At 43.5% G+C, this 25,262-nt stretch overlaps 2 long non-coding RNA genes across 2 annotated transcripts; one reads left to right on the forward strand and one right to left on the reverse strand.

The window, feature by feature from the left end:
• On the forward strand, positions 1-16,962 carry LOC120401621. Its single transcript, XR_005596598.1, has 3 exons — positions 1-122; positions 577-629; positions 16,760-16,962. It is a non-coding gene; the product is annotated as an uncharacterized LOC120401621 (long non-coding RNA).
• On the reverse strand, positions 11,631-23,501 carry LOC120401622. Its single transcript, XR_005596599.1, has 3 exons — positions 23,393-23,501; positions 12,903-13,168; positions 11,631-11,954 (listed from the first exon to the last, which is right to left on the reverse strand). It is a non-coding gene; the product is annotated as an uncharacterized LOC120401622 (long non-coding RNA).
• Between the last annotated feature and the right edge of the window lie 1,761 nt (positions 23,502-25,262).

Genomic DNA, 25,262 nt, shown 5'->3' on the forward strand with positions numbered 1-25,262 from the left:
GTCTGTCACAAGGAAAAACTATAAATCCTTGATATTCTTATTTTAGGCTAAATTTGTTTACCTGTCTGTTCAGATGCGACACAAGAACTTTATTTAATGTGACTATGGCCACAAGCTAAACAGTAGGTGCAGATAAACGTGGTTACATTTTTTCATTTTTACTGTCAACATATATCAGCTCTCATCTGATCCACCTGAAATGAATACTGTACCATCTATATCCCTGTGAATTCCTGCAAAATTTCCAGAGCTTGCTCATGCAAACTTGTGCTAAGCTTTTTGAAGAAAACTGGTGTTTCTTTTTTAAAAAATAACTGGTCCTAAAGTGGTGTTCTTGGGCCATGGGGAAGGGGGGGGGGGACAGGTGTGTATGTGTGGGAAGCTTTTCAAACATATCTTTCAGATTCTGGGACACAACCATGAATCATCTCAGATTTTCAAGGAAGGAGTGACCAGAGGGTATTGGAGGAGTACGGGGTGGTATGAGTTCTTTTTGGGGACTAATTTAGGTGTGGGACTGGTGGCAGAGAGTCATATTTATTTACTGATCTTCCTGCTCTGTCTTATCTATTCCAGCATGCTAGAGATTCTCCAGTGGGCCCTGAAAACCTGGGGCACCCCAGACTGAGGTAAGTATTTTGTTTGGGTGGGGGGACACCCCTATAAATATGTGCACATGTTTGTCTCTGAAGTGGGAATGGCAGCAATTTTTTAAAACTACTTGTTTTACAGATTGAGCCACAGGGGCCCATTTCCCATGTTTTTATTTGTATTTTTAAATAACGTTGTTCTCGTCTGTTACCCTGGTGTCATTGCTTGAGGAAGTGGATGTGGAAGAGTGAGGGGGAAAGCGCTGAGCAGTGGCCACCCTGTGTCCAGCCTAGTGTGTTGTCAGGCCTTCCCTGAACAGGAAGACTGTGGGTGACTGCTAAAGCAGTGTCAGCTTTCACCTCCTGACTTAAGGCTTGTCTACACTGGCAATTTACAGCACTGCAACTTTCTAGCTCAGGGGGTGAAAAAACCACCCCCCGTGAGCACAGAAGGTTTCAGCGCTGTAAAGCACCAGTTCAGACAGTGCATTAGCACTGGTAGCTACGCCCCTCGTGGAGGTGGGTTTTTTAGAGCGCTGGGAGAGCTCTCTCCCAGTGCTCTGCCACGACCGCACAAGCCACATTAAAGTGCTGCCGTGGCAGTGCTTTAGCTTTGCCAGTGTAGACTAGCCCTTAGTCAGGCCTAAGATACCCATTGTCTCAGAGGCCCCCGGCCAAGCCTGTAGGAGGGGCTCTGTGTGCTTTGGAAAAGGACACCAAGCTGCTGAGTACCAAACCATGCCCCAGCCCTGCCCTCAGGGACTGCACAGAACATAAAGGCACTCTGGGGACCTGACCACACGCTGCTTTGAAAATACCTTGAGCACCCACAGGTGCCAAGTGCTCTCCCCTCACCCAGCTTTAAGCCGCTCCTGCTGTCATTTGGGGGCACACAGACTAGATGCTTCTAGCCTGTGTGTAGTTGCTATGCCTGGATTCACTCCAATGTATGTGTGATGCATTTGTAGTGACACAGAGCGGAAACAAAACTGTTTCTTGTTTGCAAAACTGGAATCTCCTGTGTCCCCCTCCCCCTCTCCAGCCCTGGGAGTTATCTTGACATGGTGGTTGGCCTTTATTGCTGTTGCATATCTGAACTAGCAGAACCAAAGAATTCTAAATTTTGCCCTGTTGTTGGTATATATGTGTGCAGTGATCCAGATGGCAAGTTTTATTATTGGTTACATGAAATAATAGCTGGCTGCATGACGGCCCCAGTTAATCCATGATAAAGTGAAAACAGGGACAGGATAAAAGACAGCTGTAGCCGGTGGTTGATTAAGGCTAAAATGGGACCCAGATCCACCAGAACTGCCAGATCCACAAGACACCTGTTAGTGCCTCTGACTGTGATAGCTTCCGCTCTTCTCTACTTCTGCATCCTTGATCTTGCACCAGAGTGAGGCAGCACAGCTCTGGTAAGTTGACTAACAGAATAAGATCACTGCCTCTCCACCTGCTCTGCTCTCTCTGGCTCATTGTTAGGACTGGAACTCAGCTCCTAAATCCCAAGGATCCTACTTTAATTTGCTGCTGTTTGATAATACCCGTACTTTTAAGGAAATGGCCATGATATGCTTCATTACCTCTCACCTGGCAGTCACTGAGTTGTTCAGAAAAATTCACTTCTATCTTAGAAGAGGAGACTCATTTGTTCCTTGGTTTCACTGTGATTTTAACTTTTTCTTGAAACTAACGGATTAGGATTTGATATTTTGAGTTACAAACTCCAAGTTCCTTTGAAAATTCTCCAAGCAACTTTTCAGACCAGTACAATAGAGTGCTCTGTAGTGTCACTCTGAAACCATCCCCTTCAGAGCGCCTTGGGATGGGGGAGATCAGTGCATTTTTTTACAGGTGAGTCAATGGGCCTGTGTAAATAAGGACTAGGACTGATCAGAAAATTTCCACTGAAATGAATGCAATCCCCCCTCATTTTTTTGACCATCTCCAATCAAAAGAAATCCACTGAAGTCATTGGAGTTGCACCCTTGGAAAACTGGTCACCATCAGGTGTATATTCTGGTACTCTTGTGCGGGTTCTCTCTGGTCCACTTTAATAACACTTCAGGGGGAAGCTGTAAGCATAACTGTGTCAGCTCAGTGAGACTTGAATAAGTAACATTTGAAATGTTAGAAATATATGCAACAGACATACACAACAGGGGAGAATGAAATAAATTAACTAATTTCAAAGACCTGTTTTTGTTGCCCATAACCTTGGTCTCTGGGCACATTTATATATTAATACCAGATACAAATAAATATAAGTTTCCCACATGGGCAACTCACTGAAATACTACAGCTAATGTATAGCTCAATAACTATTAATGAGGGATTAATTCCTTTAAAATTACTGCTAGTGAAGGTGACCATTGGGGAAAAAGTGTTTCTGGTTTGATTAGGAGAAGTTCCCAAAATTTTCAACCTTTAAACTTATCAAAATGATCCTGATACTTTGGTGTGTGTACCTTACAGCTATCCCCTCCCCCCCCGAAGTCATTTGAAAATTCAATTTTTGACATCACAGAAGACTCAGTCCTTTATAGGCAAGTATACAGAGGACCAGGTGGTTTTTAAATCAAAGTCCCCAAACTTAGAACAGGCAGTCTGCTAGAAAACTCCCAATATATATTGCCTCACATGCACTGTAAAGTCATAACACAGGATGAACTGTGGATTCTTGTCTTGCTGATGTAAGCATTATACATCACATGCTTGAGTGGCTATGTATATGGAAACATAATCATGCTAGCCACATGTTTAGATACTGAGATGCAGCCTGTTATGTGTCTTTGTGGTGGCACTGATTTCCTTGTTAAGTTGGGCCAAATCCATATCCGTCGTAAGTGGTTGCAACTCCACAGAAGCCAACTAAATTGCACTTGCTTATTCCAGCATGACAAACAAAAGAAATTGTATCAAATTAATCCCTGCAGTTGCATTTCAATCAATGGAGTTACCCTATGGAGAATTTGGGCCATGGTGTTCATTGCATTTTGAAAAATTAAGATTACTGATAGGGAGAATGGCTTGCGGCTGGTTGAGGAACAAGGAGAAGCTTGGTGGTATTGCTGTATCTGCTCATTAAAAGCTCACAGATTGTTAAGGTCAGAAGGGTCCATTATGATACCTAGTCTGATCTCCTGCATAACACAGGCTATGGAATTTCCCCAGTCACCTGCAAAGTACAAGGGTTGGTTCAGCTTCTTTATAGTGAATAAGGCCAGGGAGTGTACTTCTTCCCCTTTCTTCCTTTATTTCTTTTTTTTTAAAGAAAGGTTGCTTTTTACATGAGGCGTATCTAGTCTTGTCTCCCCTCATTTCACGGAAGAGCTGCTCAGAGAACCAGAGAGCTGGAGTGGGAGCTTTTTCAGTTAATTGAAAGGGAAGTTGTACTAAATTTTTAACAGATCTTTTCTCCCAATTCTTTGTCAGACTGAGAATACAAATAATTTCAACAGTTCACAACAAAATGGGTTTACCCAGGACAGTCTTTTCTCGTGCACTAACAGTACCATCTGCTGTCGTGACATTTCTTATAGTGTCAGAGAACCAGGGGCGGCTCTAGGAATCCCGCCGCCCCAAGCAGGGCGGCGCGCCGCAGGGCGCGCTCTGGTGGTCGCCGGTCCCGCGGCTCTGGTGGACCTCCTGCAGACATGCCTGCAGAGGTTCCGCTGGTCCCGCGGCTCCGGTGGAGCATCTGCTGGCATGCCTGCGGGAGGTCCACCCGAGCCGCGGGACCAGTGCACTCTCCGCAGTCATGCCTGCGGGAGGTCCACTGGTCCCGCGGCTCCGGTGGACCTCCCGCAGGCATGACTGCGGAAGGTCCGCCAGAGCCGGCTGCCACCCTGCTGGCAAAATGCCGCCCCAAGCACGCGCTTGGTGCGCTGGGGTCTGGAGCTGACCCTGCAGAGAACATTCTTTAACCCTTTCTTGGTTGTCACAGCCTGGCATGACTAATTTGTGCTCCCTACCTCAGCATATGGACATAGAGTCAAATGAGGTTATAACAAAATAAGAGAGCCATGCTTCTGTAAGAGAATTTAACAAGCGAAAAAGAAAAGCAGGATGATTATTGGTAGTGACCATCAGGGCTGTCCTTATGGGGGTGTGGGGCCCGGGACAAATCAACCTCTCTGCTAGTGTCCTAGCTGTCCTCTCAGCATGGCCGCCACTCGCCTCCTCACCCCCACGCCCTCTGCTCTCCTCCTTGCCGTCTGCCAGCCCGCCCACCTGCCTTCTCACTGCCCTCCGGCCTGCCCACCTGCAGCTCGCCTCCTCGCCTTCCTGCTGCTTGCCTCCCCATTCGCCTCCTCACCCTGCTCACCTGCCCGCCTCCTCACCTGACTATTGGGACAAATGGTGTCCCGATCGTACATCGGTCGGGATGCAGGACAAAGGGTTAAATATTGGGGCAGTCCCAATTTTATTGATGTGTGGGGCCCCCCAAAGCGTGGGGCCTAGGGCGGTCACCCTGATTTGCCCTACCCAGGGGACTGCTCTGGTGACCATTATTTCAGATATCATGGCAATGGGTGACATGTAAGAATCTAGATAGAATTGCAATAGAATCATAGAATATCAGGGTTGGAAGGGACCTCAGGAGGTCATCTAGTCCAACCCCCTGCTCAAAGCAGGACCAATCACCAGACAGATTTTTGCCCCAGATCCCTAAATGGCCCCCTCAAGGATTGAACTCACAACCCTGGGTTTAGCAGGCCAATGCTCAAACCACTGAGCTATCCCTCCCCCCTAATAATAAGGGACAGTAAACACAGATTAAGCCAGGGGCACAGTAAAGCATATATTTAGCCATAACCCTACAGTCTCTGCCATGCTGCATGTTACAGAAGGGCTACTCACCCATCACATGACCCAGACAGGGATTTAAGGGTGAAGTGTGTCCTCCTTCCACCTGTGAGAGAGGCCAGGGAAAAGCCTCCGTGGACTAGGCAGGGAAATTGCTTTGTTTTGATGTTACTCATGAGTTTTTTGTTTAACCAATAGAATTATGCCCTGAGGTCAGGGCCTGAAACAGCCTTGAGTATGGCACTGCTTACAGTTCTGTTACACAGTGCTTACAAGCAGCAGGCTAAAGCCAGTGTGTTTAATTAGTTAGGAAATACTCTTAAAGTACAAAGAAGGGCATGTTACTGTGTCAGTTTAATGGGATCCTTGTCACTCTCCCATGTACCAGATAGAAGAGTTACACTCTGCTTTGTTTGAATTCTGGAGTTTGTGAGCATCTGCAGCAGCAGTACCAGGGACACAGAGATGAATGCACTTCAGTGGTGGTGATGACCTTCTACTTATAGAAGAATCATGGATTCTCACAAGCTAAAAATGCTCTAAGGCAACAGTTTTGATCAGGCAACCTAGTGAAGTACATCCATTAAGTTATAACCTTTATATGCATCCTATACAATGCAAGGCAGTAATCTATAACCCACTACTTCCCATTATCACACTGTAGCATTACTAGTGTTCTGCAGCAATGTGGACTTCCTGTTGGACTTCAGTACTGCCAAGTATCCAAAGTGAAAATAGCTCTGTTTGTTAAATGTTGCCTGTTGTCTATTGCACGTTAGACCGCCACTGAGAAGCAATATATACTACTGCATTAGGCATTTAGATAATTTGAGCATTTTCAATACTAATTTTTTCTTGTTTCTAAGAATAATGGCAGGAGGGAAAAGTCTCCATTAATAATCTATCTGTGCCTCCATGTCCCATTTGCAAAGTGGGGATGATAATACTTTTCCTCCCACCCTTTGTCAATCATGTCTATGTAAACTGTAAGCTCTTCAGGGTGGGGACTGTTTCTCACTATATATTTGTAGAATGCTTAATACAATGGGGCCCTGATCTCAGGGGGACCCAGAGGTGCCATCATAATTCTAACAATAATAAATCATTAGACACAGGAGAACTGTGAAAGGTTCCATTAAGAGAAGAACCTGAAAGCTTGGATGGGCACCTGAGGCTTATGCAAACCTCTTGGGCATGATTCTCCTTTCAATTGCACCATACTACTCTTGTGTAATTCCACTGCAGTCAATGGCTTCACTCCTGACTTATTATGCCTGTTAAATGTGCAAAACTGCGGCACAATCCTGCAGTGTGAGCCTGGATTTTAATAGGAGCTACACATGTGAATGACGTACAAGATCTAACGGTTGGAGTTCATTTTTAAGTTGCCCTGAATTCACACTTGGTACAGTAGGAAGTAGGCAAAATAGGCATCACCTTTCTGCTGCTCCTGGGCTGCCAGGGAGCTAAAATGGCCTGTGTTGTGATTTACAGCAGTTCCAATGCCACTGGAAGTTACGCTGGGTACGGCGGCCAAATTTCTGGCTGAGTGCTGTGTGCTCCACCACACTCCCTTTCTTCCCTGGCATGCTCTCTTCCTTACTGCTGACAATACCATCTGTGCTGAGGAATAGAGCTGACTAGAAAAAATTCCCATTTTTGAATATTTTTCCCATCCAAGTCTGGCTGAAAATTCAAAAACACAAAGTTGTTTTGCAGGAAGGAATTTCCAGGAAAAAAAAAATGTTTTGGGAGAACCAAAATAGAATCTTCCAGCATACCTGGGAAGCTCTTATCAATTTCACTTTCTCCCTGCAGGCAGAAAGTGAGATTGACAAAAGCCTCTGGGGGGAGGGGTAGCCAGGAATCCATCAAGGCAATGTTTCCCAACAGAAAATTGGATTTTTTTTTCCAAAATTGAAATTTTCCTGCAGAAAACATCAATTTTTGCAAAAAGGGCAATTCTCAGAGAAAATTCTCAGCCAGCTTTACTGAGGAGGGTGGTGACAGATGGCACAGCATCCAAGGACCAGCTGTGATGGGAGCAATTCTCAGCTTCCCCTTTAGGGTGGCTTTCTGGCTGCTTTGTGCTACCTCAGTGCAATGCAGCCTAAACCAGGGTTCAGGAACCAAACCTTGGATTGTAAATATCTCCAGAACAGACACTTGTGAGATTTCACTCACTTTCTGGTGGGCAATGCCTTAAGAAAAGCTTTTCTCACAGTGTTTGGTGTTTCTGGTCCCTGTCAGAAGCTGGTGTGGGAAAAAAAAAACCCTATTAAACAAACAAAACGAAATAACTTTTTTCAAACCTCATTAAATGTGAATCTCTAACTTCTTCCAAATATGACCTGAGTTTGACTTTATGCATCTTTTTAAAATTCAGGTTCTCAGCAGCCTGAATAATTTGCGGCCCACACATCTCTGGGGCACATTTTTGTTCCAGACCTAAGTGGTCTGTTTACTCATAAATAAAATAGAGAGATGTAAAGTTACTGCCTGCAAAGTAACATAGATTCATAAGAAATAAATATAGCTGAGGGTTTACTGTCTGTGTTGCTAGCAGAGTAATGACTTGTCAGCACAATTGTCTTCCAAAAGAGGCCAAGGGGGGGAAATAATGAAGGTTGATCCTGTAGGTTTCTGGGGAGTGATGATGTAGCTTGGAGAGAAAGATGACACTACAATGAATTTCATTAATGAGCTCTATTCCCCACATTCTAGAATACAAAAGGGAAAGCATAGTTCATGCAATAGTTGGCTTTTAGCTGTGAAGGAGACACCTGCCATTGAAATACATTAGATAGATGTGATCCGCCAAAGCAATGGAATAGGTACAGCGGTGAAGTTTCAGTCCTTGAAAAATAGCCTCACACACCACTGAGAGATTGATTACTAAAGTTTTCCTCTAAATACATCCTAATGCATGGCCATATTGACTTCAGTGAGGCTCCATGTAGACACAAGGGGACTGCCTGCATAGATCTATTTGTAGGGTCAGGGCCTATGTTTGTAGAATACATTGAGCTGCTCTTCTGGTGAAACAAGCTATACAAATGGCCAGTATTTTTTTTATTCATTTTTTGTCTTAAAGGTATAATTATTTGTTCTCTAACACTTACATAGTCGAAAAGCCATAAAAATACATCTTTACAAAAATTAAGTTAAGCCCATTATTTTCTGGGGTTATGGTGTAGGAGATCATAAGTTCTCGGCACATACCATGAAATGTAATAGTAAGTCTTTGATTCTGTAAATAGACTTGATGAAATGTTAACAGTTCTTCTGTATGGTATCTGTAACAAAGCTGGAAGATAATAAGTGTGATTTGGAAAGGTCTCTTAAATCAGTTCGACTGTGGGCACCATGCCCACAGTTTGCTTAAATTTTTAAACCTTTTTTGGTAAATTAATATTTTGGACAAAGATGAATATAAATAATTTACATCCACAGCTTTCATGTTGTATGCTCACTGAGCTGGATTTCCAAAGGCATCAAGCCAGGATCTAATTCCTGGCTTTATTAGGTCATGAAACAGAATGTGCACAGAAGATATAATGTCCTTAAGCTGCAACATCAGCAGCAACAGACAGACCTAATGCTGCTGGATTTAACAGAATTAGATTTCATGTATAGTTAATGAATGCAAATGTCACTTAATTTTTACAGCTAGTGATGTAATACATTGTATAAGACACACATATGCCATTGCAAAAATTATTCAGATTTATGATTCCTGCAGCCCGTGTCCTGTTTCAGCCCTGTAAAATGTATCCTCCTGTGGGGAAAGGCTGTAGAAAAATGCCAGCAAGATTACTGTATAATTTAAAGCCACCCGAGGAGCAATATTAAAATATGCATTAGGATGTTACGAAGGTTGCGTGTGTTTTTATTTTCCAAGTAGTAAGAAATAGTTAAGAGCTGGTGGCAGCTGCAGCAACAAGAGTGGGAGCTGGGTTCGGACTGATACTGAGCAGCTTCCTGAAGAGAAACAGGTTAGTCTCCTGAGAGCTGTAATACCTTGGTCTCATTCCTGTTGTTGGATTTAATATGTGAATGGCTGGTGTGTTAGTGGCCTGTAACATACAGGAGTTTGGACTAGATGATCTGATTTTCCCTTTCTGCCCTTAAACTCTTTGACTCTAAACACTTTCTAAATACCTTGTGGAGTGTTGTATCTTTCAAACAATATATACAGCATTTCTAGTTCTTCCTCTCAGTCCCTGGCCCAATAAAAACAGTGAGAAGGCCAAATTCAATCCATGTATAAGGAGGTCAGAGGTGTAATTCCAGTGGAGTTATGCCAGAGCTGGCCCTAGGGGTGTGTTGCTCAACAGTTTTCTCTCTGACCAATTAATCAGCAGGTCTATGAAGAGAGTCCCATCCAGCTCTCCTTGACAGAAAGGGGGAAGAGATGAGATTTCCCCCCCTTTTTTCCATCAAGGAAAGCTGAATGGGCCTTGATATAAGGCCTAGAGATTTGCTGAGTGAAAAGTGAGGAGGAGAATGGAAGGGTCAATTAACATGCAGAGCACCCAAAAAATAGAAGTCTTAAAAAAAAAAATAATGAAAATCATAGCTTAATCCTTAATTCTCAAACACAGCAAAGACAAGAGCAGAATGGACATGAAAAATGGTTCAAATCTATAGGAGACATCCCATGCATGGAGAAGTCTGACTACACATTAAACTAGACGAAGTCAGACAAGTGTAGGACCTTTCCTAGGCTATAGGCTGACCCTGCACCCACTGGATTCTGTACAAAACTGCCATTGCCTTTAATGGGAATAAATACAATTTGTAAAGATACATCTCAAATAGGGTGACCAGACAGCAAGTGTGAAAAAAGTCGGGACGGGGGTGGGGGGGGTAATAGAAGCCTATATAAGAAAAAGACCCCAAAATCGGGACTGTCCCTATAAAATCGGAACATTTGGTCACCCTCATCTCAAATGACAACAACAAATCCACATTTCTAGGCATAGTAGAAGGAAAAAGCACACAATGTAATTTGAAAGAGAAATTCTACGTTAGCCTACACATTTATTACACAAATTGCTGTTTGAAGTCAGTTAGTCTTTGCAAGTTACATTTGGGGGGATGACTTGCCCTACTCCCCTCTCGCACATTAGATGGACCAGCTATATATACTTCCCTGGAGTATACACCACAGAGGCCACCCAGCCAGACAGCTATTCATTCCGATGAATAAGCAGCTCAACTCTCACAATGTGTGTTTGAGTCCCCACTCAGCTAAGCCGTGATAAACACCAGTACTTCATGGCGAGTTCTGAATTATGTTTCCCAACCACCACTGGTTTGGGATGGAGGCCATGAACTTGTATAAATTTGACCCTTTATATAACTTTTGCCAGGGCTACTTGCCACAAAATGCTGCTAGCAAATTGGCATTCCCCGACCTCTTTACACTTTACGCTGGAGGTGCTGATAGTGTAAAAAGTTTTGCAGGTCATGCAAAAAACATTTAAGGCTGTCTCTGCTTCCTATGGAAAAAAGTATTGCTTTCCTGCCAGACAGATGGACCTGTAAGAAGCTGGGGCAATATTCTCAATTGATGCAATTGCTGTAGCAAATTACAACAAAGAGAAAGTGGAAGAAAAAATTAGCCAATGTAATTTAAAAAATAATTATTTACAATATATCTAGTAAGGAAAGAGTTGAGTGAAAAAAAATCTGGTGTCTGCTCTCTATTTTCTTTTATGACACCATTTTACTTATGACATCAAGAAAAGGACGATGTATAGTATTACTCAAACTTGAGCAAAGTTCCCAGCAACTACCACCTGTGAAAGTATGATCAGTCTTTTTATAGTGAAAAGTGTTTTATTCTAGACTCATTTTACTTCTACAACAATGCACGTACAGCAAATCCAACACTGCCATACATCTGCATAAATATTTGATACCTTTAATAGCATATGCAGCACACACTGTATGATGACCCTTGGGCAGAAAGACCAAGTAAACTCATGTACCACCTGTGTATATTATATTGTGGTGTTCTGGTAATATGCCAAGGTCTCCTGAAAAACCAGTGTAAAGTAACAGTTCTATTCACACAGTTTCAAAAATCAGAAGAAAGGCTGTACTGTTTAATAATTAAACAAAACTGAGACATTGGTTGGTGATTCACATTATTTATTGAAATAACACAAAAATCATCAACCACTCACAGTCACTTCTATTATAAACGTCTGTTCTCTGGGGAATTGCTTACATGAGGAGAAATCCTGTTTTTTAGAAATGTAATAAGCAAAAAAAGTGGTTTTGGGAATATTATAATGCAAATGCCACTCCTGCTGTGAGCAAGATTAAATTAAATCCAGGGTGAATAATAACTTGGAGAAGTGAGCTATGATTTTACCTACTAGAAATACAGATCGCAGAAAAATTCTGCCCTTCGCCATGGATTTACATAGTCTTTCTGTGGATTTCAGTATTTTCTGCTAAATGTAACTTATATTCCCTCCGGATTGTGGAGAGGTGCTTCTGAATGAGAAGCAGTGAAGTACTGTGATCCAGGTCTTGAGTCTGCAGACAGATATAAATGATAGCTCTGAGGAACAAATTTTGTCGCAAACAACCCAACTTGCCACCCCATATGTACTAAAAGTAGTAGAACTGAGGAAACCTACTAGACTTCTACTGGCAGAGGTCAGAAATCAGAATTTTTATGCCACAGGAAATTCTGGTATGTCTAAATTTTTCATTCTGAATAGGGACAAAAAGTCAAAATATTGAATTTTTCCCTGAAAGGAAAGTTTAGAAAAATTTCAATTTGGAAATGCCAGAATATTTTATTTTGACATTGTGCATTGATTTGTCTAACTGATTTGAAATGTTTAGTTTTTACTTGGTTTGACACTTAATTTGTGTCCACCTGAGTCACCTCAGTGTCTCATGCCCCTACTTTCCTCTCTCGGTTGAGGTCCCTAGCTGGACTACATCTTTCATGATGTATTGCAGCCATTAAACTACCATAATGCAGTGCAGCAGTTCAACCAGAGGGGAGACCATGGTGAATCATGGGAGCTGAAGTCCATGGAGGTAGCCTGGCCCATACCAGTGAATGGGGACATGAGGCACTCAAACTACCATTGCAGAGGTCAGCACCACCATGTTAAGTGATGTCAGAGACTAAGTCTGGTATTTTTGTCATTAGTGGGGGTTCCAGGCTGAGGCAGGGGTTGGGGTGTGAGAAGGGGTATGGGTTCTGGGCTGGTGGTGTAGGTTTTGGGGTGGGGCCAGAAATGAGGGGCTTAAGGTGTGGGGAGGGGCTCCAGGCTGGAGAGTGGGTTGGGCTCCAGATGGGGGTGCAGGCTCAGGGGTGGGGCTGGGGACGAGGAGTTTGGGGTGTAGGAGGGTGCTCCAGACTGGGACCAAGGGTTTTGGAGGGTGGGGGGAGGATCAGGGCTGGGGTAGAGGGGGTGGGGCGGTGTGTGTGTGTGTGTGTGTGTTCAGGTTCTGTGCAGCGCTTACCTTAAGCTGCTCCCAGAAGCAGCAGCATGTCCTCCCTCTGGCTCCTCCGTGGAGGCGTTGCCAGGTGGCTCTGTGCGCTGCCCCATCCTCAGGCACCGCCCCCCCAGCTCCCATTGGCCTATACGTGTTGGAGAAAGGAGGCCAAGAGAAGGAGTTGAGTGTGATCTTCAGAGGAAGCAGGGGGGCAAGGTTTCTTGGGCACAGTGTTGCTGGAGTGGCAGACTTTGGGATTTCTGAGCAAGCAAACTGCTTGCTGTTTGTTTGTTCTGTGTTCAAGGAAAACATTTTTGTAAATAAACAAGATCACACCCAGAATATATCTAATTCATAGAACTGTGTCTCATCCTAACAGAAACAGTCTTCTAAGGCCCTGAAGTTTGGCTAACTACTTGGGCCAAAGGGGCAACAATATATTGTATTTGCAATGCAAGTTTTGAATGTTTGAGATATTAAACAAGGTTATCTAATATTTCCTTTTCTTTTTATATCAAGAATCAGTGAATCCAAATACTTAGAATTTGAGTGGATTCATGTTAAGATTGATTCTAAATCATGCAATTGTGTCCTCCCTTATTTATCATCAAGTAGTTTGCATGTGCCATATGTGCAATCCATTTGCTCAAGAATAAGAAATATATGGAAAGTGAATAGTTATTTCCAGGGGGACAGAAATGCCACTGAAACAAGGATAAACCCTCTTATGCCCTATGCCCTATAATTAGTTCTAGTTGGATATTATGTTTTGAAGGGAGAAGGTGAAAGTTAGGGACGGTCTCCAAGAATTACCACTTGAGTACATTACCTGGAGAAAATTCCTACTAGGACCCAACCTAGCACAAAGCTGGTGTACAACATCCTCAGTGCAATCAGAGTGAGGAAATGGGCTTTTAAAACAAAGGTGCTTTACTGTTTCCTAAATGCTGAGATTTGGAGCATAGGAAGCTGATATGTGATTGGTTAATCCCAATTGTTTGTCAGCACAGTTTTGAATCAGAGTGATCCAACATGTGTTCTCTATATATTGCACAGATTACATGAATGATAGAGAAATATAGTTTACTTAGCTATTTTCATGAGAAGAAAAACTAACTCTCTTTCCATCATCACTCATTATATGCAGATAAATGGTGATACAAATGAAGCATTCACAGGACTGGACACCGTAAAGAAAGGCATCTCACTATTAATACGGGAGTAACTGTGTCCATCCATGTGTTAAATCTATGAGTACGGCCACTGTGAATAAGGGCCAAAATGTTCAAACTGGATACCTAAATTCAGGCACTTAAATTCATATTTAGGCACCTAGATAGCAGTCTATCTTTGGCCGAGTGGTTGCCAGAAGCCTGAGCTGATCAGGCTGAGTTTGGCATTGCTGCAGTTAATACATGCTGGGCCTTTTCTCCAACCATCCTTTCACCCGAGAGCTTACCAAACACAGCGTGCACAGCAGACGCTGAAACGCTGGCTCATTTGCTGCTTTCATACTTCCCACGTGTGAAAATATTGTTAATATAGACAAAATTAGAGGGCAAGCTTATGAAGACGTACAGCAACGTCAGTAATCTTCAAATCTGCTAGTCAAGTGCTGCAGAGAATTGGTTGGGCAGGACAGGAAACTCTCTACATGAAGCTACTGCAGAACAGACACTGTGTCATCACTTCCTGTGTGCAGCAGGCTGACTCAGGAATGGTTGACCTGTGAATCGATGGTTTATTTAGTGGTAAAAGGCTACTCTGCCTCTTGCTGCCTTGTACATGAGGCCAGGAATTGGCTCTTACTTTGGTTTCTTGGTTCTGTTTGGTAGCTTTTGCAGTCTGCGTAAAGATTTGTTTGCACTGACCTAAGACAAGCATGCAGTACATATGGCTCCATGTGAGCTTCCTTCCTTAATTCAGGCCAGCAGCATTCCTGCTGTTCCAGTCCTGGGATTTCCCCAAGAGTGATTTCCAATGTTGTTAAATTTGTGATGGCTTAAATGTTGACAAATGACCACTCAAGACTGATATGAACACAAAACAGATGCTACCTGTGATACTATGCCAGAAGCAGACTCTGCTTCCGAGAACAGAAGGGCAAATGGATTAAACCACTGCACCACTTATGCCCTTTCAAAGGTAAAATGTCTACCTGTCTTCTGAAAGCTTAGACAGTGTACAGAATTGCTCTGGTTTTGCTCATCAGTCTGCACTCAGTAGCTCCAATTTATAGAGTTTTAGATATATGCTGTTATGCTTTTTAAATAAACATTTCTCTTTTGATTTAATAATCCTTTGAACGGAAGTTTACTCCCTCCTCTATTCTACACCTTATTGTGGGACTGAGTTGGTGTATTCCCAAATGCGTGGACAGAACTCTTCTTGTTACATAGGAAATGCACTCTGTGTGAAGACAGGGGAAGTTTTCTTTCATTTATGGCATCATTATTGAGGAGTATGTAGAATAAACAGACACAGGACCTGATTCACCTTGTGTTGTCATTTACACCTGTGCAAAACAAGTGTCAAGTGGATGTGGAGAACTAACCTGTGCATAAACTAATAGAGAAATAGGATTTGGTAACACTTCTACACCTACTATGTGCAGGTGTAGATGACTGCACAAAGGTGAAAGGGAGTGGAGAATCAGGTTCATAACTGTACTTTCTTCATACATTTTTTTAAACTATTCCCAAATTCCTTGCAAATTAAAGAATATTTCAGTTAAAATCCTAATCTCCAAAAACCGTGATTTCATATTTTTGCATGAATCCATGTACAGTAACCATTTTATTATGATAAACCTCTTCTGTACATCTCCAGTCTGTTTCATTAACCCTTATATGCAAGTCTTGCTCAAGAGTAGACAGGTGACTAGAATTTTAATCACACTAAGGCAAAAGGTCCAGTTCAGAGCTCATCTATACCAGTGTAGATCAGGAGTAACTCCACTGCAGTCGATGAGATTACACCAGCGTAAGTGAAAACAGAGTCAAGTCAGTGTTGTTCAGTGTCTGTCAGACTTACTGCATCATTGTAATTTACTACGTTCACTTCCTTTCCTCCTATAGTAAAGTAACTCACCATTTCCATAGGAACTCCTTCTGTCTATACATCTACCATTCTCATTTTCCTGACAATATGCTTCCATTATTACACAGATAAAACCAACAGATAGTCTTTTGTGGTTTGTTTTCCACAAAGCAGGATATATTTTCACCAGCCTGTGCAGTATAAATTAAAATAAAAACTAAAGTGGCAAATATAAAAAGTTGAATTATTGGCTCCAATGATATTCAAGAAGGGGTGGTCAGAAAGGAGATTAAAAAAAAACAAACCCAAACCAAAACACACTTTATGTCCGGTGTCCATTGGTAACCAAACACTTCGAGATAATGGTGGCCTTTTATTATGAGCAGCATAGTGATGCCTAGCACTCTACAGTGCAGTACAGAAGCCCCGGAGAATGGCAGTCTTACCTATCTCACACCCACAGAATGGGGAGCAGTGGGGACAAGGAGGCTTGAATGTCACCTCACTTACACTGGTTCAAAACTGGTGTAACTCGGTTGACTTTGATGGAGTCACTCCTGCTTTATACTTGTTAGTGAGACAAGAATCAGGCCCAGGATTCCTTTCAAAGCTCATCCCTGCCATCCCTCAATCAGCCAGAAAAGTTCCTTCCTCAGACCAGGTCCTGGTATCAGAATCTAGCAAATCTAAAATAACAAACCAAAATGTGCACACGAGGAAGGGGAAACATTCCTCACCACTCCAACACCTCTTGCTGCCCTTGCTACAAGTGCCCTGGCCCGCTTTTAGCCAGCCAAACCCCTCCAATGTCTTTCTGTGACAAGAGCCTCCTACTTCCCTTTCAGATGGCTGTTCCTCTGGTCTTTTTGATCCTCTTCCTGGTGCCAAACCTACCCATCCTAATTGCAAGTGCTTTATAGGCTTGTCAAATCATGCACATCTAAAGTTTTGCACCTTGACAGCTCTGCAGTAGAAAGCAGCAAATGTGTTCTTCTGGATAACCTACTGCAGCATCTCTCCAGTCTTCATGGTTGCCATCATCACTGGATTTCAGGCATGTGACTATATAAACTTGAAAGGTGTGGGGTGGGAGGGAACCTATCCACCATACTTCATGAACCTGGGAGGTGAAGGGGACCAGAACATGGAAATGCATTTCTGTGTAGAGGAAGGGATTGAGGAGGGGTCTTAAATACTTGAGTGTGTTTGCATGAGGGGACTACCTGAGTGAAGGAGGTGAGATCACCATTTTACTATAGTGATTACATGACTCCAATGGCTTAGGAAGTAGTAGTTTCCCCTTGAAAAGGGGAGAGAGAGCCTGCTGTATGCCCCCAAACTGGACATGGGGGAGTAGGTCTAGAGTTATCCCCCATTTTTAAAGAGGAGGTGGGGAGCTTCAGTCATCCCTGTGAAGAACTTTGAGAATTAGTAAGCACATCAGGAAGGTCCCTGTAGCTGACTGCTGGTGGGCTTTCCCCCTCCTTCTCCTCAGAAGGGCACATTGGATAAGAGAAAATATTTGTTGAGTGGGGAAGGAGAAGGCTGTATTGGAAAGGGAGCCATGGTGCCCGCTGAAAGTTTGGATAAGCTGCAGATACAACAAGTGTATTCTGGATGTCTGGGGTGTATGGGGTGCCCAGAGAGGGGTAGTACCTCTGATGGGGGGACTTGTCATACCCCTTTGGGGGTAGTCCGTCCACTTTGGTCCCCACCTGTCACTCAGCTCTCACCTGTGGCTCCAAGTAGCTGCAGCATGCGCAGTGGCCACACCCTGGTCAACGGCCTCGACAGGCCGGCCAAACCAGGTGAGTGTAACTGATGGGACTCAAACCCTCAGTGAATTAGGGACATGCCTACCCGCATGTGACGTCAGCTCCGGCGGACTGGGCGAAAGAGATCACTAAGATCCAACGGCCAAGAAGGCGGTTCTGCAACGCTTTGTGGAAAGCGAAGGGCTTGACGAGGCACAAAAGACATCAAGGCCATCCACTGCAACCAAAGAAGTTACCAGTCATGACGATTTTTCATACCATTGGTGTCTGGCTTCTAAGGTCGAGAGAGTGGGATTGCTCCCATGCAACGGCTCTACCACTTAAAAAACTTTCACGCACAGGTCCTGTGCAAATCATCAAACATCATCATCTTACCACCCAAGTCCTGTGGCGATGTGGGCGGGGCAAAGCGACAGGTGGAAGTTACCACTGGGAGTCGTAGTCTCAATCCTGCACGCAGGCGGCCTGTGGATAGGTGGTCATCCAGCTCTGTACTTGGGGCAGCAGAGTTGCCCGGCAGCATCCCAGGCATCTGAGCAGCCCTCTTTAGGACAGCACTGCTCGCCCTAGTAAGGGAGGGGCCTAGAAAAGGTGGCCTAAAAATTGCCTGCCCTACAACAACTGGCCAGCAAGCCGCGGCTGGCAGTTTAACCCAATCTGCGGCCGAAACCAAAAGAAAAATTTGAGAAAACTCACCATTGGTGTATGGAATGTTCATACCCTCATGGATCGAGAAGCTGTTGCAAGACCCGAGAGAAGGACAGCTCTCATTGCTCGAGAACTAGCCCGCTACAACATTGATATAGCGGCATTAAGTGAAACAAGATTGCCTGGGGAAGGTTTCTTGAGCGAACCAGGAAGTGGTTACACCTTCTTCTGGAAGGGTAAGACTGAGACAGAGGACAGAATACATGGAGTTGGTCTGGCAATAAAAACCTCATTGATGCATCAACTCCCAGACCTTCCAGTGGGCATCAATGAAAGATTGCTGAAACTAAGCTTCCCACTAAATGCCAAACGTCATGCCACCATCATTAGTGCATATGCCCCCACTCTAACATGCTCTGACAACTCAAAGGAACAATTCTATGAAGATCTCGACAGACTGATTAAGGCCACACCTGTAACAGACAAACTACTCCTACTTAGAGATTTCAATGCCTGAGTCGGGGCTGACAGCAAGAACTGGAAAGGAGTAACTGGGCCACATGGTGTAGGCAAAATGAACAGCAATGGACTACTCCTTTTGAGCCTTTGTTCTGAAAATGACCTGACCATTTGTCAACACGTGGACAAATACAAAACAACGTGGATGCACCCTAGGTCCAAACAGTGGCATCTGATTGATTATGCCATTGTCAGAAGGCGAGACATCCAAGACGTCCTGATCACCAGAGTAATGCAAGGCACAGAATGCTGGACAGATCACAGATTAGTCAGGACGTCTCTTCAACTTTGCATCGCTCCCTCTCGGCACAAACGCCCTCAGCATGCGCGACCTGCATTCAACTTAGCCAAACTGAAGGATGCTCAATGTTTCAACAATTTCCAGAAGAGTCTTGATGACAAACTGACATCCCACGGACAACTGATCGGTACTGTAACCGAAAAGTGGGACCAGTTCAAGCAGATAGTGACTGACACAGCAATAACATCTCTTGGACCAAAGAAAAGAACACATCAGGATTGGTTTGATGAGAACCAAGAAGAAATATGCTCAGCACTGGAAGTAAAGAGAAAAGCCTTTATCAAATGGCAGAATGATCCCTCCTCAGTCTCTAAACAGGACCATTTCAAGTACCTTCAGAGCAAAACACAGAAAGACCTCCGTCAGATACAAGACAACTGGTGGGAGAGCAAAGCCAAAGAAATTGAGCACTATGCTGAGACCCACAACTCAAAGATGTTCTTCAGTGCTATTAAGACTGTCTATGGACCTTCTAAACTAAGGACCACCCCATTGCTCTCATCAGACAACACAACGCTGATTAAAGATAAAGAAGGCATCAACAAAAGATGGCGAGAACACTTTAGCAACCTTCTCAATAGACCATCAACCGTGAATAATAATATCCTCAATGAAATTCCACAACAACCTGCTCTGACAGATCTTGACTCTCCACCCACTATAGATGAGCTTAAGAAAGCTGTTAGCCAGATGAGTTCAGGAAAAGCTCCTGGAAAAGATGGGATACCAGCCGAGAGATACAAAGCAGCAGGTCCAGCAGCACTAGCAGCGTTCCACAGCGTGATCATCAGCATCTGGGAGGATGAAAACATACCACAGGACCTTCGTGACGCTACTATTTCCTCTCTTTTCAAGAACAAAGGCAGCAAAGCAGAATGTGGAAATTATAGAGGCATATCCCTCCTCTCCGTTGGAGGGAAGATCATTGCCCGCACCATCTTGAACCGCCTAATAGCCAGTATCTCCGAGGTAAATCTACCTGAAAGTCAATGTGGTTTTCGACCTGGCCGGAGCACAGTTGACATGGTGTTTGTTTTCAGACAAATACAAGAGAAGTGCATTGAACAGAACATGCACCTGTATGCTGTCTTCATAGATCTGACAAAGGCGTTTGATACCGTCAACAGGGAAGCCCTTTGGACTATTCTAACACGACTTGGCTGCCCAAGAAAATTTGTCCAGATTATATGCTTTTTTCATGACAGCATGACAGGCGAAGTATTGTCTGATGGAGCCACATCAGCCCCCTTCAACATCACCAACGGCGTGAAACAAGGATGTGTTCTCGCTCCTGTCTTATTTAACCTGTTCTTTGCATGTGTCCTCAACCATGCAATGAAAGATCTGGATCGAGGTATATATCTGAAATACCGGCATGATGGTTCACTTATTGACCTCTGTCGCCTGAATGCAAAGACTAAAGGTAATAAAAGGTAATAATTGGAGATATACCAATCTCCTAGAACTGGAAGGGACCTTGAAAGGTCATTGAGTCCAGCCCCCTGCCTTCACTAGCAGGACCAATTTTTGCCCCAGATCCCTAAGTGGCCTCCTCAAGGATTGAACTCACAATCCTGCCCTCATGGCTCACACTGAAAATGATCTTCAGCACATTGTCAACAAGTTTGCTGAGGCCTCGCAACTTTTCGGACTAACTATCAGCCTCGGAAAGACAGAAGTTCTCCATCAACCTGCACCTGGATCAAATTCTTCTGTCCCGAGTATCTCCATTGACGGCACTCAGCTTAAAGTAGTGGAGAACTTTAAATACCTGGGTACTGTCATATCTATTGATGGATCACTGGATAATGAGATCAACGCACGAATATCCAAAGCTAGCCAGGCACTTGGCTGTCTGCGTGTCAAAGTTTTAAACCACCACAACATCCGGATGTCAACAAAACTGCTTGTGTACAGAGCTGTTGTTCTTTCATCTCTTTTGTACGAGTGCGAAACATGGACACTATATAGGTGTCACATCAAGCAGCTTGAAGCATTCCACATGCGCTGCCTCCGCAACATCATGAAGATCTGCTGGCAAGACAAAGTGTCCAAATCTTGAGGTCCTCGAGAGAGCCCAGATGACAAGGGTCGAAATGATGATCATGAAGTCACAGCTACGTTGGACTGGTCATGTCAGCCACATGGATGCCAACAGAATCCCCCGCCAGCTTCTGTATGGTGAGCTCTCCCAGGGCATCCGGCATATAGGTCATCCACGAAAACGTTACAAGGACACCATCAAATCCAATCTGCAGTACAGCAGTATCAACCCTAGGGACCTTGAGGACACCGTCAGTGACAGAACACAGTGGCGTGCAACAGTCAGGAATACCTGCATCGCCTTTGAGGAAGACCGCTGCCAGCGTCTACAAGAGGCACGCGAACGACGTCACAGAGCACCAGCAGCGCACAACCCACTGACCGCGAACTTCCCATGCACCATCTGCAGCAAAATGTGCACCTCTAGAATTGGCTTGTATAGCCATCAGAGGGCACACCATGAGACCAACAATAGATGATCTGCACAGATTTGTCATCATCGGATCGATGGACTACCAAGAGATTCTGGATGTCTGTCTAAGCTAAAACTGGAAGCTAAAACTACCATTCTGAGGTAAACTTATCCCTAACATTTGGCTAGAGTGATAAATATTTCTAGAGCACACAACACGGATCAATCAATACCCATCAATATTGTATATGCTACAGCTGGGGTTTTCAAAAGAGCCAACGAGAATTAGGTGCCCAAATTCCCAGTCTACCCTTATGAGCCTCACAGTTTAGCATTGTTAACCAAAAGCCAGCCCTGGTTATTTTTGAATATAGCGGCATAGACTTAAACAATAGACATTTCACTGAGAGACATTTGTGGCTTAATAAAATCTCTATGGCCCAATGTTCCATTAATTTGGTCATGAAGTTAATGCTCCAGGAAAATGGGGCATCCCTATGATCCCTCTTTACTAGGGATTTCCATTGAACATTTTTTCTTTTTCTTTTGTTTTTGCTGGGGAGAAGGTAGGGAAGATTTAACATAATCATGAATATCACATAGATCAATCACCCTTCTTTATGGTGTTTCTATTTCAGATGGCACAAACACACCTATTGTGGTTCTTCAACAAGACCTTCATATCATAAGCCTTACTGATAGCCATCTTCTTCAGCTGGTTGGGATTCTTTGTGATTTTCCCATTTACTGTTGTAAGTGATGCTAATCAGATCCTTTCCCCACTGTTGCCAGTTTAAAGAACCTTTGAAGACATTTGGATATGTTGGGGAGGGAACACCAATATATTATAAATCCAGGAAGTGGATCAAAGTAATGGAATAACATCCAGGCTCCAGTTCTATCAGAGTTTGTGTATTATGGATCTTCTTCCATATACACTGAGTAAATGAGGACTAAAACTGATGTAAGTGAGATCAAACCCTTTGTCTTGTGTTGAGATTTATAAGAGAGCCCAAACTCCAACCAATCTGGGTAACCTATTATATGGATCAACCCTTAAAAATGAAGAAATACTACACTATTCTGCAAAATATTGTTATATATGTATATATTTTTTTGCGGGGGAGGAGAATATGGAAGCATTAAAATTAAAATACAATCCTTCACATTCAAAAGTTTCCAGTTAAAGAGGGAAAAGTCAGAAGGGGATTCCTCCACCCTTTCTCTCCAGAATGACCTTAGTTAGTACTGCTTCCTCAACTTTGTGAAGGTTCTTATTGCCTTAGAGATATTAAGCTACATGTTTCTTTCTGACAAGCCCAGTCAGCAAAGGAAATCAAAGAGAAATTCAATAAGCTAAATTTTAGGAGGAAATATGTCATGGCCATAAAAGAGAACTCCCCACAGGAGCACACTTCCTGCAACATGCTCTAACTGAGCAGTCAGAAGAGACATTATTTATTTACTAGGCAGAAGAAAGGGTCACAATCAGACTGAAATATAAAGCCAGAACGCATGCATTAATACAGAGATCTGGTCTGAACATGGAATTTCTATTCTGCTGGAAATTTTGATATTGTGACATTTGTTTGTGTTCCAAATTGGGATGAAAAGTCAAAATTTCTGCTGGAAATTCTGAAAATTCAATGTGAAAACATCAGAACATTTTCTTGGATAATGCAGAAACAGTATAATATTAAATGCAATGTCATGTAAAATATTAAATATAAGTCTAGATAGAATTGATCTAAATGCTAAAGTAAGAGTGAAATAGTTTTACCTTATCAGAATGAACCATTTGGCATTGTTGAAAGAGTTCATCCCAGCTTTCCCCCCTGTAACAGCGTAGCTAGCTTCTTAAGTGAAATTGGGCTCAGCACTCCTGTTCCAGGTCAGGTGTGCCCTAGTGTGGTGTAATGAGGAGGGTGGGGCTGCCCAGGGAGCTATAAAGAACTGTTCACAAGCCTTAGAGAGAGAGAGAGAGAGTGTCCTGAGAGCTCAAAGAAAGAGCAGAGCTAGGCTGAGAGCTGTAGGGAGGGGATGCCCCTGAAGGAGGGAGTAGTGAGAGTTTCAGGTGTCACCTACAAACGTCCCTGGGCTAGATATCAGGGGCCAAGATAAGAGGAACCTTTGGGGAAAAACCCATCATGCAAGACTGAGATGAACAAGTAGAACTTAAGAATGGCCGTACTGGGTCAGACCAAAGGTCTGTCCAGCCTAGTATCCTGTCTGCTGACAGTGGCCAATGCCAGGTGCCCCAGAGGGAGTGAACCTAACAGGTAATCCTGGTGTAAACTATCTCCACCCTCTGACAAACAGCTGGTTTTGACATAGATTCACGGAGTAACATTGGGTGAAATATCTAAACTTTCTGTACTTCAGCTTCTCCATCTGTAAAATGGTGAGTAATAACTTTTTGGGTTAGGTACTTCAAAATTTCCAGATAAAATATGCTACTTAATTGCAAAGTGGTGTTAACTTCTGTCATCATGTTTGTTGCAGCCACTTCTAAGAAGTGAACTGTGGCTTCTGCTAATACTTTTCCAAATCAATCTTTATAGGGTCATGAGGCAGCTGACAGCAGCACAGTGACTTCTGGTAATCAGTTTACATTATAGCAGTGGGAATACCCCAGTGGCTGATATTGCTGCCCTAGATAGAGGGCCAGACAGTGAGAAAGCCAAGATAGTGTTAGGATAGAATAGCAGAGAACACTCTTACGGGTTTTCAGTCTTGACCAAACAGAATAGAACAGGGGTTCTCAAACTGGGGATTGGGACCCCTCAGGGGGTTGTGAGGTTATTATGTGGGGGGTCACAAGCTGTCAACCTCCACCCCAAACCCTGCTTTGCCTCCAGCATGTATAATGGTGTTAAATATATTAAAAAGTGTTTTGAATTTATAAGGGGGAATAGCTATGTGAAAGGGGTCACCAGTAAAAAAAAGTTTGAGAGCCATGGCATAGACTTAGGGAATTCCTGGACTATATTGCATAGGGTTAACCATTCAAGCCTCTTTCTGATCTCTGTTGCATATAGAAGAAATGCTGTATATCTTTCTGCACTGTCTGTTTCACTGAGCTTCTGCTGTGTCCCGAGGGGGGAGGGGTGGTGTTTGGCTTTTTCACTTCCCCATTACATTTTAGCTATTGAGAAGTTTTAACTGCTTTGGAATCGGCAACATTGACCCACACACTCAACAAGTCAGGAATTAGGTGAGTGTTACGCCGTTTGTTATTCAGACATGAGTGCCTCTCCAGCAGCAAGTCAGCACTGCAATAGACTCATCTTTACAAACTTGTGCATTTTGTAGCATACACAATGGGCTAGATTCACAAAGGTAATGAGGCACCTAACAGTCTCTTTAACTATCTAAACCAACATTTAGGCACCATAGGTAGTCCCAAAACCACTGACAAACCCTATGGGCACCTAAGTGCCTAAGACAGCTATGTTTCCTTGGGCATGCACAAAATCACCCAAGTACTGATTATCAGAGGGGTAGCCGTGTTAGTCTAGATCTGTAAAAGCAACAAAGAATCCTGTGGCACCTTATAGACTAACAGACGTTTTGCAGCATGAGCTTTCGTGGGTGAATACCCACTTCTTCGGATGCAAGTCAAGTACTGATGCCATCCCACAGCTAATGAG

Source organism: Mauremys reevesii, linkage group 3 (assembly GCF_016161935.1).
Source record: "Mauremys reevesii isolate NIE-2019 linkage group 3, ASM1616193v1, whole genome shotgun sequence".
In the NCBI taxonomy this organism is placed as follows: Eukaryota; Metazoa; Chordata; order Testudines; family Geoemydidae; genus Mauremys; species Mauremys reevesii.